The sequence below is a fragment of the Amblyomma maculatum genome, chromosome 10 (genome assembly GCF_055883805.1).
Source record: "Amblyomma maculatum isolate TAMU_Amacu chromosome 10, ASM5588380v1, whole genome shotgun sequence".
In the NCBI taxonomy this organism is placed as follows: Eukaryota; Metazoa; Arthropoda; class Arachnida; order Ixodida; family Ixodidae; genus Amblyomma; species Amblyomma maculatum.
In genome coordinates, this window is record NC_139353.1 from 133,592,920 (window position 1) to 133,607,076 (window position 14,157).

Here is a 14,157-nt window from a genome sequence, read left to right on the forward strand (position 1 = left end):
ACGGAGGCCACATAGCACATCACTATTGTATGCGAATTAGATATTGATATAAGGCAGAAGCGTCGGACGAGTTGGTTACAGAGCAGCGAAGTACACAGTCATCAACTAAAATGTGGATGGTAGAAGTTACTGAAGGGAGATCGTTAAGAGTAAGGGACAGTGCTTTGTGGAACACATAGCTGAAAGAAAACTTTGAGAAAGAGGACTGGGTATTAGCAGTAACAAACCGCGCGCGGTCGGTCAGAAAGCCTTGGATCAAACTAGTGGATAGAGGTTTGTTCAATTCAGGCAGCTTCAGCAGAATGCGGGCAATGTGAAAAATGCGTGCAGACAGGCGACGCAACTTGGGAAAAGCGGTAAAAGAAAATCGAGTACCGAACCTGCTGGATATTTTTTTCGAAGTTAATATTGGGATATATTGAGGGCGAAATGCACCATTTCGGCTCCATATTAGTGCCTATACCCTGTGCGATTCAGGGAACGTAGGAACGGGTGAATGCTAAATATTTTTTACACACTCTTGCACACTACGCGAACGCGCACACCTCGTGAATAACGCGAAATAGAAGTGTCCTTTCGCTAAGGCAGTTTTGGGAAAACTGCTAGCAGCTTCGAAAAGACCCGTTTTATCTGGAGTGTCCGGCACTGCAAAAGAAAGAGCACATAAACACCCTTCCAGAATCAGCCAAGCGATCACATACGGTGATTACATAAACACCGCAACCTTCAAAACGAAAGCCAAGACCACCTACACATTGAGAATATTCTTCTTCCATGGCAGCACAAACCAAATCACGATCCCCATACACAGGCCTTTTACATACGCTCTTGGTTTCTACTATGCCACACTGTGCATCATTCATGCTTCAAAAATAAATCCAAGACGCCCTGTTCGTAAGGCAACACGCAAATATGATTTGTTGCAGAATGAACGGAGAGATCAACGGGGTCCGCAGGTAGGAGCACTCTTTCAACTTCTGTGGATGCACGAAGCCTCTAATGCGTCTATCGCCTCGTCGTTACTAACGTAATCCATGAAGAAACTGCAAGATGAGCACTGAGGCACGAAATGTGCACGGCGCAAAAATCGCGATTCACACGACCACACATTCCAAACGTCGTTTACAAACACACGACATGTGATCTGCCTTGGGCTTTCCTGCAAAAACACCAATCCGAAAGTACTAAACAAAGCCAAGCCAATCCATGGGTTGCAATAACGATTTGCTTATTTTCACCCGGTTGCACCAAGCTTCTAGCTTATTCCAACCGGGTCGCAGCAACGCCGGCCCTGAATACTTTTCTCTAAGGCGCCGTCTGCTGCGACCCGGTTGCAGCAACGAAATGCTTCCTGCAACCGGGTTGCAGGAGCAAAATGCTTGCTGCAACCCATGACGTCTTATCCGGTTTAAAAAAAACGTCACGTCCGGCTATTGTTTTGTGGGTAGGTGGTAGTAGCAGAATGGCTGGTCGTCGTCGGAGCCGTGGGAGCTGCGTCGCCGTGCCAGACGTGCGCTCTCGTGTTGTACGGTACGTAAGCAATTTTTTCTATTTTTTAGATATTTCAGTATGCATGTATTGAGTCATTGCCTGTTGTCTGGAACTCTACATTTAGTTTTCAACTTCCCTGCGCCCGAATGTTCTGTTGACGACCATTGAGCCTGCTTGGCCGGCAGTGGGCCCGAACGGCCCAAAGGTTTATTGTAGAAAGTTTCAATCGAAAGCTCAACGTAGTTCGACACCAAGGAACATACGGTCAAATACCGTTTATTAGGCCAACCGCACGAAAGTCTCAGTCATGTAAAACACGCCTGACTACCAGTCTTGCGTGCGCCTGAAAACGGCGGGAAACTTGGGTAGGCTTTCCTCAGCGGTCTGGATGAATAGTTAATGATTGTAACGTCTTTGAGCTGATGGAGGGACTTAAGGAGATACTAGGACATGACAAAACAACGCGTAGAAGCAGGAAAGGCGAGGATCACACAGGCCTGTGTGGGAAGCTTTTGTTTCGGTGCACCACGACGTACTAACCATTTGTGCGACGTGACCCTTTGTGTGACCCTCATTGCTATGACGCGGTGTAGAATAATGATTTCATACCTCATTTTATGACTGCGCACTGTCAAATGTATGCAAGGCCCCTTTCTAATTACGGTGAGGTAAGCGATTTCGCCTTGTGTTTACATCAACACGTACTTGTCTTAATTTCTTTTGTGTGTGTAAACATCGCTTATATGCTGACGTCTAATATTTGGTACGCAGGGACCTTCCTGATATGTGTTTTGGAGTCTATCATGGGCTTGCTGGTTGCTGAGGCTGAACAAAGGGGACTATGAAAGGCGGAGGCAGCCTATGCTCCAACGCCACAAGGTGAGCCCTGTACTTAATTTCAAAACAATTGCTGTGCCACCGGGACTGGTCATTTGTTTTAACTTTTACACGGGGCAGGTCACCAGTTTGCATAGAGTGCATGAATGAATCGAACAAGCAAGCATCCCTGCAGCTTCCTGCAGCTGCAGTGTCCAGCTTGTAGTTTGCAGCCTTTCTTCCTCAGCTGCAATTAATGCATCGCAAACAGTGTGCAATGTAACAGTTGATTCAGACTAAGAAAACCAGACTAGCTCCAAAAACAAAGAAATGTTTGCACGAGATGGAAGATCAAACCACGCTATATTGTCTTCTCAATTCGCTGTGAGAAACTAGCAAAGCTGCCTTCTTTAACGAATGGTATTCCTGCACAGATTGGTTGTGTCGCTTTTTTGTGCGTGTAACAAAGTTACTGCAAGAACTTTATTTATTTATTCGGTTACTATCAGGGCCGTTGAGCAGCTAAAAACAGTGACAGTTTCTCTGGGCACCGATATGCCTACTAGCCGATTGTGGCAGGGTTGCTTCACATTAATCAAAGCAGCCTAGCAAATAAGGCTCACTGTAGCAGCAAGAATTGTGAGCACGCCCTCGCACTCACTTGCTTTGTCATCTCCTGCATCTTCTGGCACAGCAGCGCCGGGCAGTCTCTTTCCGCTCATCAGAGATGATCCTTTTATGCCAGGGGTCTTGGAGCACGGCCAGCGAAGCTGCATGATGCAGTCTGCCCAGCTCAATTTTCAGCCGGCGTTTTGAAAGCATTACCACCAGCCCTAATTTCGAACTAAAATAAGCTCAGACTTAGTACCCAGTTAGTATGCATTCATTTTTGATAAGGTGTTGACCACTTAATCTGCATGAACTTTCATTTGACATCACTATGCCTTCAAAAGCAAGGAGCCGGACATCCTGCCTTTTCTTTTATTTCCAAGTGTGCTTTTCTTTTTCTTGCTGAGGATTATAAGTGTGGTATTTATTAACAGGTATGTCATTTCAGTACCTCTCTCCGAGCGATCCTGAAGCTGCTTTTGTCCGGCATTCAAGCGGAAAGGAGCACACGTTGCTTTTCTTTTGCAATAATGGAAGGGCTTGGTCTGGAAAAAAGAAGTTTTGCTTATTTTTGTTCATTTTATCGTTATTTATTGTACTTTGTTTCCTGTTGTTTTGTTATTTTCTGGCTCCTGGGTCATGAGAGAAAAGGCTTTGTCAATGCGGCCCACGTAGCAATATGAGTTTGAGACCGCTGCTCTATGCCCATAATGGCATGGCTATCAATAGATATTTCATAATGAGTTTGTCTGAGGTAATTGTCAAGCAAAAAACTACCATATGCCACTGGTCGGCCCGGACCCACAACCTCCGCATCATGGTGTTAGAATAGAAGTGCGTGAGCGGGCTGCTCTGCACCGAACAGTAAGTGGCAATACCGATGCGCTGACTTCTGTAGGCTGCAGAGAGGCTGCGTTGACTGTTGGTGGCCGCGGGTTCGCTGGTTGCTGCAAGGAATGACAGTCAGTTCTCAATTTTCGCTGACGCCCCCGCTCCACGCCTTTCTTCGATCATGGTATATTCTAAGTTGTAATGTAATATGGAAAAAAGTGCATTGTTCTCCACTGCGATACAGGCTACATATTCTGCAGTGAAAAATGTCAGCTTTTTTCGGTGCGAAAAGATGTCGAACAGCTTCAGCTATTGCGGCCGGCATACCAAGATAGGACCGAGCTATACAGTTACTGTTTGTGAGGAGCATTTGGAGCCCAGGTTTGTGTCCAAAACATGGATGACAGAGTTAAATGGGCATGTGCTGCAAAGCGTTGCTAGCAAAGGAAGCAGTCCCCACGATATTCTCTGCCGGCCTTGCCTACCTTTCAGACTTCGAAAAGTAGAAAGCGACCCACTGAAAGGCAGCCCCAGGAACCGAAAAAATAGAAGATCGTCAGACCTTCTGTAGAAGTGTCAGGTGAAGGTAGCACGTGCTTCACACGACACTGCTTGGGCATGGGCCGGCTCAAAAGCCGGGTGCGGCTCAGCCCACGGGCCGTCTGGGCCGACTCATGAACATTTTTGCTGGACCCGGGGTGGGCTTAAACGTGCGGGCCCAATCCAGATTCGGGCTTGTACACAGAGAGCCGTGTCCGATTTATAGTCACTTTGTCAGAGTAAAATACACATCTGCGGCGTCGCAGCAACGAAACGGATAAAATAACCATGGTACGCTCCGAGAAAAAGGTTTAGTCTTCATAGCTTATTTATTTACTTATTACGACACCGCGGTGGCTTAGTCATTAACGCTCTCGAGTACTGAGCTGGGATACCCTAGTTTGATCCTAATTGGGAGACAGCATTTCGGTCGGAGCTGAAAGCATGGCAGGCATATGCTTATAGATGACAGTTTCATTGAAGAACCCCATGTGGCCGAAGTGATCCGCACGCCTGTGCTACGGCGTCCTCATACCTTGAGCCGGTTTGGGACCCCCCCCCCCCCCCCTCTTTTTTTTTTTTTTTTTTTTTTTTTTTTTTTTTTTTTTTTTTTTTGTTTGTTGTGAGAAAATTCAAAACCAAACATAGGTATGGTTTTCATTTTGAGCTGTTGATTGGATGATTGGAACGTCTCACAACAGAAATAGCCGCAAAGGCTTGATAGAGTTTAGAAATCTCCTTGACGTTGAAATAAGATAAATCTTGAATGAACAATGTTTAAATGAGTCGATTAATGTCGTAAACAATTAGACATGCGCCGGCCACATTGGACGATTCAAACTAATATATGAAATTACTCCCCCTCTGTGACTGAAGAGCAGCAGTCAGACACCGCTCTTGCATGTTTTAAAGCGTAAAATGCCATGTGCGGGTTACTCTAGTGTGGTGCTGCGTGGCGTTCGCCTAATAAATTAGAATAGCGCTGGATGAGGCTGTTTCAGCTATCAGCGAGCACAGACAGTCTGGTCTGCGATAAGGTGCTTCCGCATATGATCAGTTTTGTATACCACTGGAGACTAGGAACTGGAAACCTCATACAAACCACTGGGAAGGGCCAACGTCTGAACGCTTTATGAGGTGTGGCCTTTTCCAAGGTTGTTGTTCAACACTCGGGACGCCTCAGCCACAGATACAGTCTTGCTGCCGCAATGGCGCCATCTTTCTCGAAAGGGGAAATTGGAGGCGGGGGGGGACCTTCTACATGCAGAATCAGCGAAGAGCATTGCAGCCAGAACACATGCTGGCCCTGGCGGCGGTGCGATAAATATAGCTATGATATAACAGCACCTCTTGCACACCACAGGGCGGACACGCTGCCTGAGCTTCTTGTCTTTCTTCTACCACCGTCGCCTCCAGTTCACAGATACATTAATTCGAGAAGAATATTGGCTTTCTCTTTCTTTGACGGAGGTGATACCTACGCTTGACGAACGGCCGTTTTGGCATGGCGTGAAGACTACATACGCATGCAATTGGCTACTTTGCATTTCCTCGAGATTTTAATCAGTTATATCTTGCTGCACGCGGTGTCTAAATATTAAAGCCTCCTCACAAGAAGTCCAATTACTTTTTCTTTTTTTTTTTTCTTTTTTTTTTTCTTTTTTTTTTTTTTCCGGAGGCCCCCCTCGAAAGTTTAGACTTGGTGGGGAAGGAGGAAGCCGCTGTGGCAGTGTAAAAGGTAGCACACGAGCTCACTGACTGCCGGCGTCTCACAGTCTGGCACACACCTGCGTCGATCGGCGTCTGTCTGCGTCCCATTGTCGGGGGCGCTCCTGCGTCGAACCATGTCGAACGCGCCACTGCGCGCCGTCGGCAAGACGAATTGAAAAAGCGCAGTGTAGATTACTAGCGAGGAGCTCGGCGCCTTTTGGTCTGGGCCACACCGTCTGCGTTGCAAGGGCCGTTACGCGCTGTCGGCCAGACTAAGGGGGTGACCGCGTGGCCGGCTTGAGGGTACTGACCGAGGCGGGAAGACGCCGGGATTCACTTGAACCTTTTTTGTTTCCCGATGGCCCGACTTGGGCTGCTGTCGCCGTCTGGCCAAACACCCCGCGTTCCTTTCCGGTGGGGAATTCTTGTCACAATAGTTGAAAGCGGCAGCTCTCGCGCTCGTCTCGTTGTCGCCATCCTTAACAGGCGACATGGCTCTTGAAGCTATTTTTCCTGCGTTTTTCAACAAATTTGATAAAACCTGGTATTTTGATATAGTTTCTTGCACTGATTTCAAATATATAATTGTTTCCAATTGGCCAATTAGTTCAAAAGATAAAATGAAATTGTTCATAATTTGCGGGAACAATGAAAAAATAACCACACTACAAAAAATTCACATGAACACTTTGCTAGGTACTAGAAAGCATAACGAATACAATGTTACGCGCACTTTTGTATAACAAATATTAGCGATGTTATAGCAGTTCAGAATTCACTGCTCCAAATGTGAATGCCTTCCTGTCTGATTTAGAGCAAAATTGAAAACTTTGAACTGCTATAACATCGCTAATATTTGTTAAAAAAACAAATGCTCCTAACATTGTATTCATTACGCTTTCTAGTACCTAGCAAAGTGTCCATGTGAATTTTTTTGTAGTGCTGTTATTTTTTCATTGTTTCTGCAAATTATGAACAATTAATTTCATTATTTCTTGAACTAATTGGCCAGTTGGAAAAATGGTTGCATGTTTGAAATCAGTACAAGAAACCGAATCAGAATGCCAGGTTTTATCAAATTTGGTCAAAAATTGGAAAATAAGCAGAAGCGGAATGCAATACAGCTGACATATTTCGTGGTGTGTTTAGAGACTGTAAACGGCCTAAACTAATACATTCTTTTTCAGCGAATTTCTAACAGTGTAGAGTTATCATGGGAAGACGAAAGAGTCACACTGGCCATACTGCCCGAATCCGTGAGTCTCACTGCCTGTCGGAGGTTGGGCACACTACGAGCAGTGGCGTGCCGCGCCGGCGCGGCTCGTTCATGCACAACTCTTCAGACACCATGCTCCACATCATGTTCTACTTGGCACTTGCTGTATTTCATTTTAAACCAGCCAAAGGATAAGACAGAGAATAGAAGCGAACGAGATGAGTCTGGCTGCTGTTTCTTGTCTTTTGGCTGGTTTAAAATGAATGATTACCAACTCGCCCAGTCGTTAATCTTGTTGCTGTATTTACAGGGCATTCCCACGTCTGCTGCTGTGGTTTAGTTTAGCACTGGTGAACGCTGTCTATGTTGGGATACATGCAACATAAATAACTTGAAAGTAAAAGATTGCACAGCCATTATTGTAGCTAGTTTGTAAAGCATGGGATGCATAATGTGGAGGTCTCGGACCTCAACAGTGGCATGTTTCTTGTTTTGTTTGTTTCCTAGTTTGCAATGAGTTTTTTCTCATTTGAGAGTAGATACACTGCTAATTACCGTTCATCACCAATGCAGATTTTGTTTTTATTAGTTAATTATATGCTTTCCTCAATTTCATTCTGTTCGTTTGCATACCTGTGTCGTAACAGGGCCTTTATATATTTTTCCTTTTCTGCTAAATAGAAGAGCATGAGCCTCTCATAGCCTGTGTTGCTTTGGGACATTAAATCTCATAAGCCAGACCAGCATGAGCTTCGTTTCTGGCAGTCGTAGATCTATTTCATTGAACCTCTTTGTTAATAATAAGCTTGTCGAACATACGTCAGACAAAAACATACAGTATTATGGGTGTGACACCGTGAAGGTGTCAATCATTAGAAATGTTACAAGTGTTGGGCAGGCATGGAGGGCCTATCATTAACATGTTAAAATTAAGGAAGCTCCGGTGCCACTCAAGCGAAAACATGAGAAGCCACTGACAGAAAGCCATGGAGTAGGGCATCTGAAGGAGGAAAGGGCTATCCTTGAGGGCAGTCTATCCTTACTGAAGGGATTACTGACCAGTGCTTTGGAGATTTTATCAGAACAGGCATGGGATGAAAAAAATTATATGCACAAGATAGGGAGTGGAAATGTGCTGCTTACTGATGTGAACTCCGAACTAGTCTAGTGGTGCTTGAGCACATCATAGTGGTATAGTCCACATTTCTCAAGCTAAAAGAGTCATGTTTTTAGTCAAACTTATCGTTCGGGCATCAAGTATAGAAACAAGCATTGCATTTTCTACTAGTTTGTTCCAAATTGTTTCTGAGGTCATTTGTGTTATTTTAAACATCTGTACATGTTTTGCCTGTTAGTCTTGTATTTTCACCAATGCATTGATCTTTGAATAAAAAGGAATCAAATAGGTTATTTTGGTATGCCAGGTATAAAAAATTCAGCTAATAAAATCTTTTGACTTTAGAAACGTGCTCCAAAACAATTTGAATGCTTCAAAACTCCCGTTTTATAGCTTCAAAGTGCTCGAGCCTGCTTCCACCTCTCCAAGTTGGTTTGTGGTTCAGGTCATTATTGACAATTCTGCATGACTCAATTGATGTCTTCAATTTGGAGTTTTGGGAAGGGTTTCATCCATGGGGAAGAGTGAAAAATGCTGGCCGAAGATAAGGAACGCTGCATTATGAAAATTCCGATTGCTATTGGGCAACCATCTCATGGATGATGGCACTTGAAAGCGTTTCGACTGGAGGTACTCGCACTGCTTGGGCTAGGCCAGTGCAGCACTTCATCTTACAGGAGCATATGCACCTAATTTTGATCGCATTTTGCTTGTTAATGACATGCAAAACATTACTCTGTACAGATCATCACCTGGTTTTTATCTTCAACCGCTAAATAATTTATAATTGAATTTTTGTCTTCTCTGTTTCAGGGTGTCTATACTCCATTAACACACTGAATGTTAGTAGTGCTGCTACTGCACTTAAAGTCAAGTGTTGGTCTCTGTTTGCAACATTTTTTAGCTGCTTTGAGAAGTATGATGCTCATGGACAGCCTCCTTAACAACATGAACTGGTGTATTTGTGATGAGGACCATATATCAAAGACAGCCAGAGGTTTTATGATGCTAGCATTGTAGCAACTGTTGTGGTGCTGTAGTTCGGTGAGGGATTTGGCCATCTTGTAGTTTTTGCCTGTTTGCTGTGGCCACCCTCAAAGTAAATAGCTATGGTCCTGTCACATAGTTTGAGAACTTTTTGTTACTTGTATGGAAATTACTGTTTGGCACAAAATGACTTATGGCTACCATCATGTGCGTTATAGAGGGCCAGCGACTACATTTCGGGGGAACAGTTCCTCATTCTTTTTCACAGCCCATAGGAAGGACTTCGCAAGTTTAGAAAAATGAAATGTTCACAGCTGAGTCAGTCGCAATTCTGGAATCATGCTGTGTAGTCGACAAACGCTACAATCCGAGGGCAACACATGTCGTCTAATGAACAGTGCAAGCGAAACTTCTTGGATGCAGCAGCAAATGAAAATGTGCACACATGGTTTTCAAGATGTCTCAACGTTTATTTATATGTTCGCAACCTACCAAAGCACAATCAGCTGTCTGTTCTAATGTCTGCGGCCAGTGTTGATAACTTCATATCAGTTCTTTACCACCTATGGTGTCCATTTCTGCTGTGCATGTACACTGCAGTGATACATTGTCACACGCATGCAGAGAGCACTAGTACTGGCCTTACTTGGGGTAACCTTTTTGTTGTTTTGACTTTTCTCATTCTTGAGCTATGCTACAGGGTGCACACTTTTCTTTTTGTCTGGTTCCTTTGACGAGTCATGAATTCAGCATTTGTGCTCCTTTCCTTTTTGAGGGTGTAGTGACCATATGCAAATCCACTATTGGAATATATGAGCTGCTGCATAGTCTGCAGTCCTGTTATCTTTTTATTTCAATTTGGTACGTCTCTGAGTTGCTCTGGGTGTTTTGTTATTGTTCTGAGCTTGCATTCTTTTGTTTTTTCGCCCCGTGACAGCCGATCCTGCACGTGACTGATACTAGTCGAGAGATCACAACAGCTGCCCACCTTTCAAAGCATGGCATTCCCTGGCCCAAGTTGACTGCTCCCTGTGCTACTGGCTCAACAGTGTACTCACAAGTCTGCACTTCACTTACGAGCGTAATGGCAACACACACACGTTGGCCATAGCTTCCCATAGCTTCTGTGTCAAAATAAAGTATTCCTACTTATGTGCCTTTTCATTCATTATTAACGCACATGATTGGAGTAATAAACACTCCAGTGCCAAAACACCATGTTGACACACTCATTTATGTTTAGACTGCCTACCTTCTGCATTACTTCCCTTTTGTAACCTACCTAGAAAGGTAAGTATTTACTTTATGTGTCGTAGAACCACATGTATTTGTTATTTCTTTTGAGACTGGAAATAATCCGCAAAACCAGTGAAGTAAGAAAAGTTTACAGATATGTTTCGTAGACAATTTTTAGAGGTAAGCCCAATGAAGATGTTTCGAACTGCAGACAGGGACTGATGATAAAATGGCAAAGTGGGTGGTGTTTGTTGAATTGCACAAGATTGGTTTAACTCAGTATTTTGCAGATGAGCAGCAACTTTCTTAATTGCAATGCTTACTGACACCCATACTGTCACCTCATGTAATGCTTAAACATTTGGCAGTGCTAATCACTTTACTAAAATATTGAACTCTTGGCCCTTCAAAGTGAATTGTGTTCAATAGCGAGGTGACATGCTTGTAGCAATGGGATTAGATCTAACCTTGGATACCCGCTTAATACACTATTGCTGTGCCTCTATGCTACTGGGATGGTGAGGCAGCATACTAAAAGGGCATAAAAAAAAGCGTGTGCAGTAATTCTTTACATGTAACAATAGTTGAAGCCCTCGGCTAATTTAATGTGACTGCTTAAAAGGCCATATTTACCAAAAAAGGCAATTTGAGCGACAAGGATGAGTGGCAGATAGTATGACCGGATGGATTGGTCTGTGTGATGTGAGGACCATGGTATGGTCCAGCTGCCTACCGAAGCAGCTCCTTTGACATGAGAAAAACTCATTGCCTTTCAGAATCCCAAATCAGATGTGCGAGTTGGGAGTTCATTTACATAATGTGGTAATTAGTAATTTTACAAATTGGTATGTGTGATAAAAGTGCAAACTAAGATTGGTGAGTCAACAAGTAGCCAACTAAATGTACAGGGATGAGGATACAGGAGTCATAAATGCTGTGGCATGTTTTCCTTAACAGCGGTGCTGAAGTGCCCCCAAAATATTTGTTGCATTTGCTCAATTTATGTGTATTTCAGTTTCTGGTATAACCTTTCCCACACCTTTAACCTTTAGGCACAGTAATTGTAAGTAAAATTGGCAGTTAAAAAAATAGCATTGTCAAGATGACAGCGTTCCAAAAAATTGAGAAATAGTAATTAAGGTACGTATAGCAGCAAAAGTTGCTACACTGTACCATCAGCATACACGTGTGATCCCAGCCATTTTTGGAACCATAAATGCAGTATTAACATCAGTAGTTTATCTATTCAGTTTCGGACTATCCTCATGTTTGACAAGATTTTAATGATGAAACTTTCAGCTTAATGCCTCCAGTAGCCTGAGTATTCTGAAGCATAGCATTGTTGCCTTACTTAATTACTTGGCACACTTTCCAATTTTGCAGTGAGAAATTTTCTTAGCTTAAAACTGAAAAATTTGGCAGTACTCTGTCAGGGACGAAGCAAGCTTTTGGAAAAGGAAAATAGAGTAAATGTCTCTGAGTGGATATGTGCACTGTGAATGAAACTAATGAGCAAAAAAAAAGCATATGCTTTCAAGCAAAGTATTGCAATGCTTAATATTACATAGAATTCCTCCTGGCACACATAGATTTCATATTTCAAGCTGCCAGTTTCCATCATGCAAGGACGACTGGCAAGCCATGTTTTGCGAGAGGGTACCTTTCTAAGTGGACTCAGCTGGGCTTAACCTGATTTCCATGAAATATATATGGAAGGGTGCTTAAACCAGATGCTATCAGGCTTTAAGTATACCTGCAGGTAAGGGCCCTGCCAACTACTATTTTTAATAAAGAAAATTTGATATATCTAGTTGTCACTTAGTGTTTGTCATATATACTCCCTCAAGCACAATTAATAGTGGTCTAATCGAGCTGCTTGGTTGATACTAAAAGTGAAAACGCAGCACTGACACCAAACATGGACAGGCTACTGCTCAATTAAAACGCCTGGAGAGAGTGCAACGTAAGTCAACTTAATCGCTTTCACTTCTTTCTTGCCGACTGCGACGTAAAGTATCGGCAGCACTTGTGCAGTGGTCACCTTTACAAACCAAGCATGCTATGCGTCTGGTCATCGACTGGCAGCTGTCGGCCGGCGCATCCTCGCCGTCGATTCTCCTAGCAACGCCACGCCCTCCGCGGCACGGATTCAACCCCCTTTCCAGTTTGGTTGCTAATGGCCATCAATTTTCGCTGATTATTGCACTATAAGCAGGTAAGCCATCTCTACTAATTGAGCACATAAATAAAATATTTTATCGAGTTTAGTTTACAGCACAGCCCTATGGCAGTCGCGTAACCGGCGAAGCGAATAAAGAGCACATCAGAGGATGAAAGTTCGGCCATTCACTCTGATGCATATCTTATGCACTGGATTTGTTAGAGACCAACATGGAATAATTTGAACAAATTGTTCGATATAAACGGTCGTTTGGCTGCTGGATATACCATTGCTTGTAAATCCGGCCGCGCAAAATATATAGTAAAAAAATTTACTTCTTTTTCCATATTTTATGTTCGCAACAAACATATGCATAACCACGCACTGAGATCAAGTGCCACATGAAAATTCGCCCTTCCACTTCAGTTCGAATAATAGCTCTCGAGGTCAAATGTTCGAATGAGTCATGTTACATATGCTGTATGCGAGGTGGGTACGTGGGTACGTGGGGGACGAATTAAACTGCACTGCAAAAGATGGTTTGGTTTGGTTTATGAGGTCCCGAAGCAACTCGATCAGGCTATGAGATACGCCATATAGTGGAAGGCTCCGAGAATTTCGACCATCTAGCTGGGTTTTTACCGTACCGCGCAGTACACGCGGGCGCCTTGTTAGTATTCGCTCCCATCGAAAAGCAGTCACCCCAGTCAGGATTGAATCCCACACCCTTGAACACAGAAGTCGAGTACGCCAACTGCACCAGCACAGCGGGGGAGGGAGGGGGGGGAGACTGCAGAAGACACTGTTGCGTTGTTGGGTGCTTGGTTTTGCCCGCGGCAGCTACATTTTTGTGACATGGCCATGCAGTCCCGTTCCATCTAGCTTCCACTGGGCCATCGCAATTCAATCTCGACTACCTATAAAATCGCAACCATGCAATTCCTGGCACGAAGTCGCCTCCTGGTCGAATTAGCATGGCTTACCCTGCTCGAGTCGCCAGACAGTTCGTTTATACACGCTGGCCAACAAAGACGTACGGGATCTGTTGGCTCTTAAATGATCACAACGGTGCACTGCAATGCCGATCGACGCCACGTACACGCTTACGGGCGGCATGCAATTCGTTGCAGCCTCCGCTGCTGCGGGTGCGAGTCGTGAAAAAAGAAACTATGCCGGGACTGCGGGCATTGCAGAATTAACATGCAGTTTCACGGGTTGGTTCGGCTGGAGGCTTTTAATTGTGCCCGTGTATGCGGTGCGATAACAATTAATTAAGCAGGTGCTGGTATATAACTGATAATACTTTTTAACTAGTCATGCGCACTAGCGCCTCATTCACTAACAGCTATAGGTTTGCTGAGGTCGCAATTATAATATCTATATCAGTTGTTTAAATTTTGGAAACACCATTATCGTCCCCGCTTTTAGCACATGAATTTAGGC

General features: G+C 44.0%; 2 long non-coding RNA genes across 2 annotated transcripts; one reads left to right on the forward strand and one right to left on the reverse strand.

Moving 5' to 3' along the window:
- Positions 1-1,393: 1,393 nt before the first annotated feature.
- On the forward strand, positions 1,394-10,469 carry LOC146177494 (uncharacterized). Its single transcript, XR_014701040.1, has 3 exons — positions 1,394-1,530; positions 2,263-2,370; positions 10,255-10,469. It is a non-coding gene; the product is annotated as an uncharacterized LOC146177494 (long non-coding RNA).
- On the reverse strand, positions 3,502-13,933 carry LOC146177495 (uncharacterized). Its single transcript, XR_014701041.1, has 2 exons — positions 13,698-13,933; positions 3,502-3,863 (listed from the first exon to the last, which is right to left on the reverse strand). It is a non-coding gene; the product is annotated as an uncharacterized LOC146177495 (long non-coding RNA).
- Between the last annotated feature and the right edge of the window lie 224 nt (positions 13,934-14,157).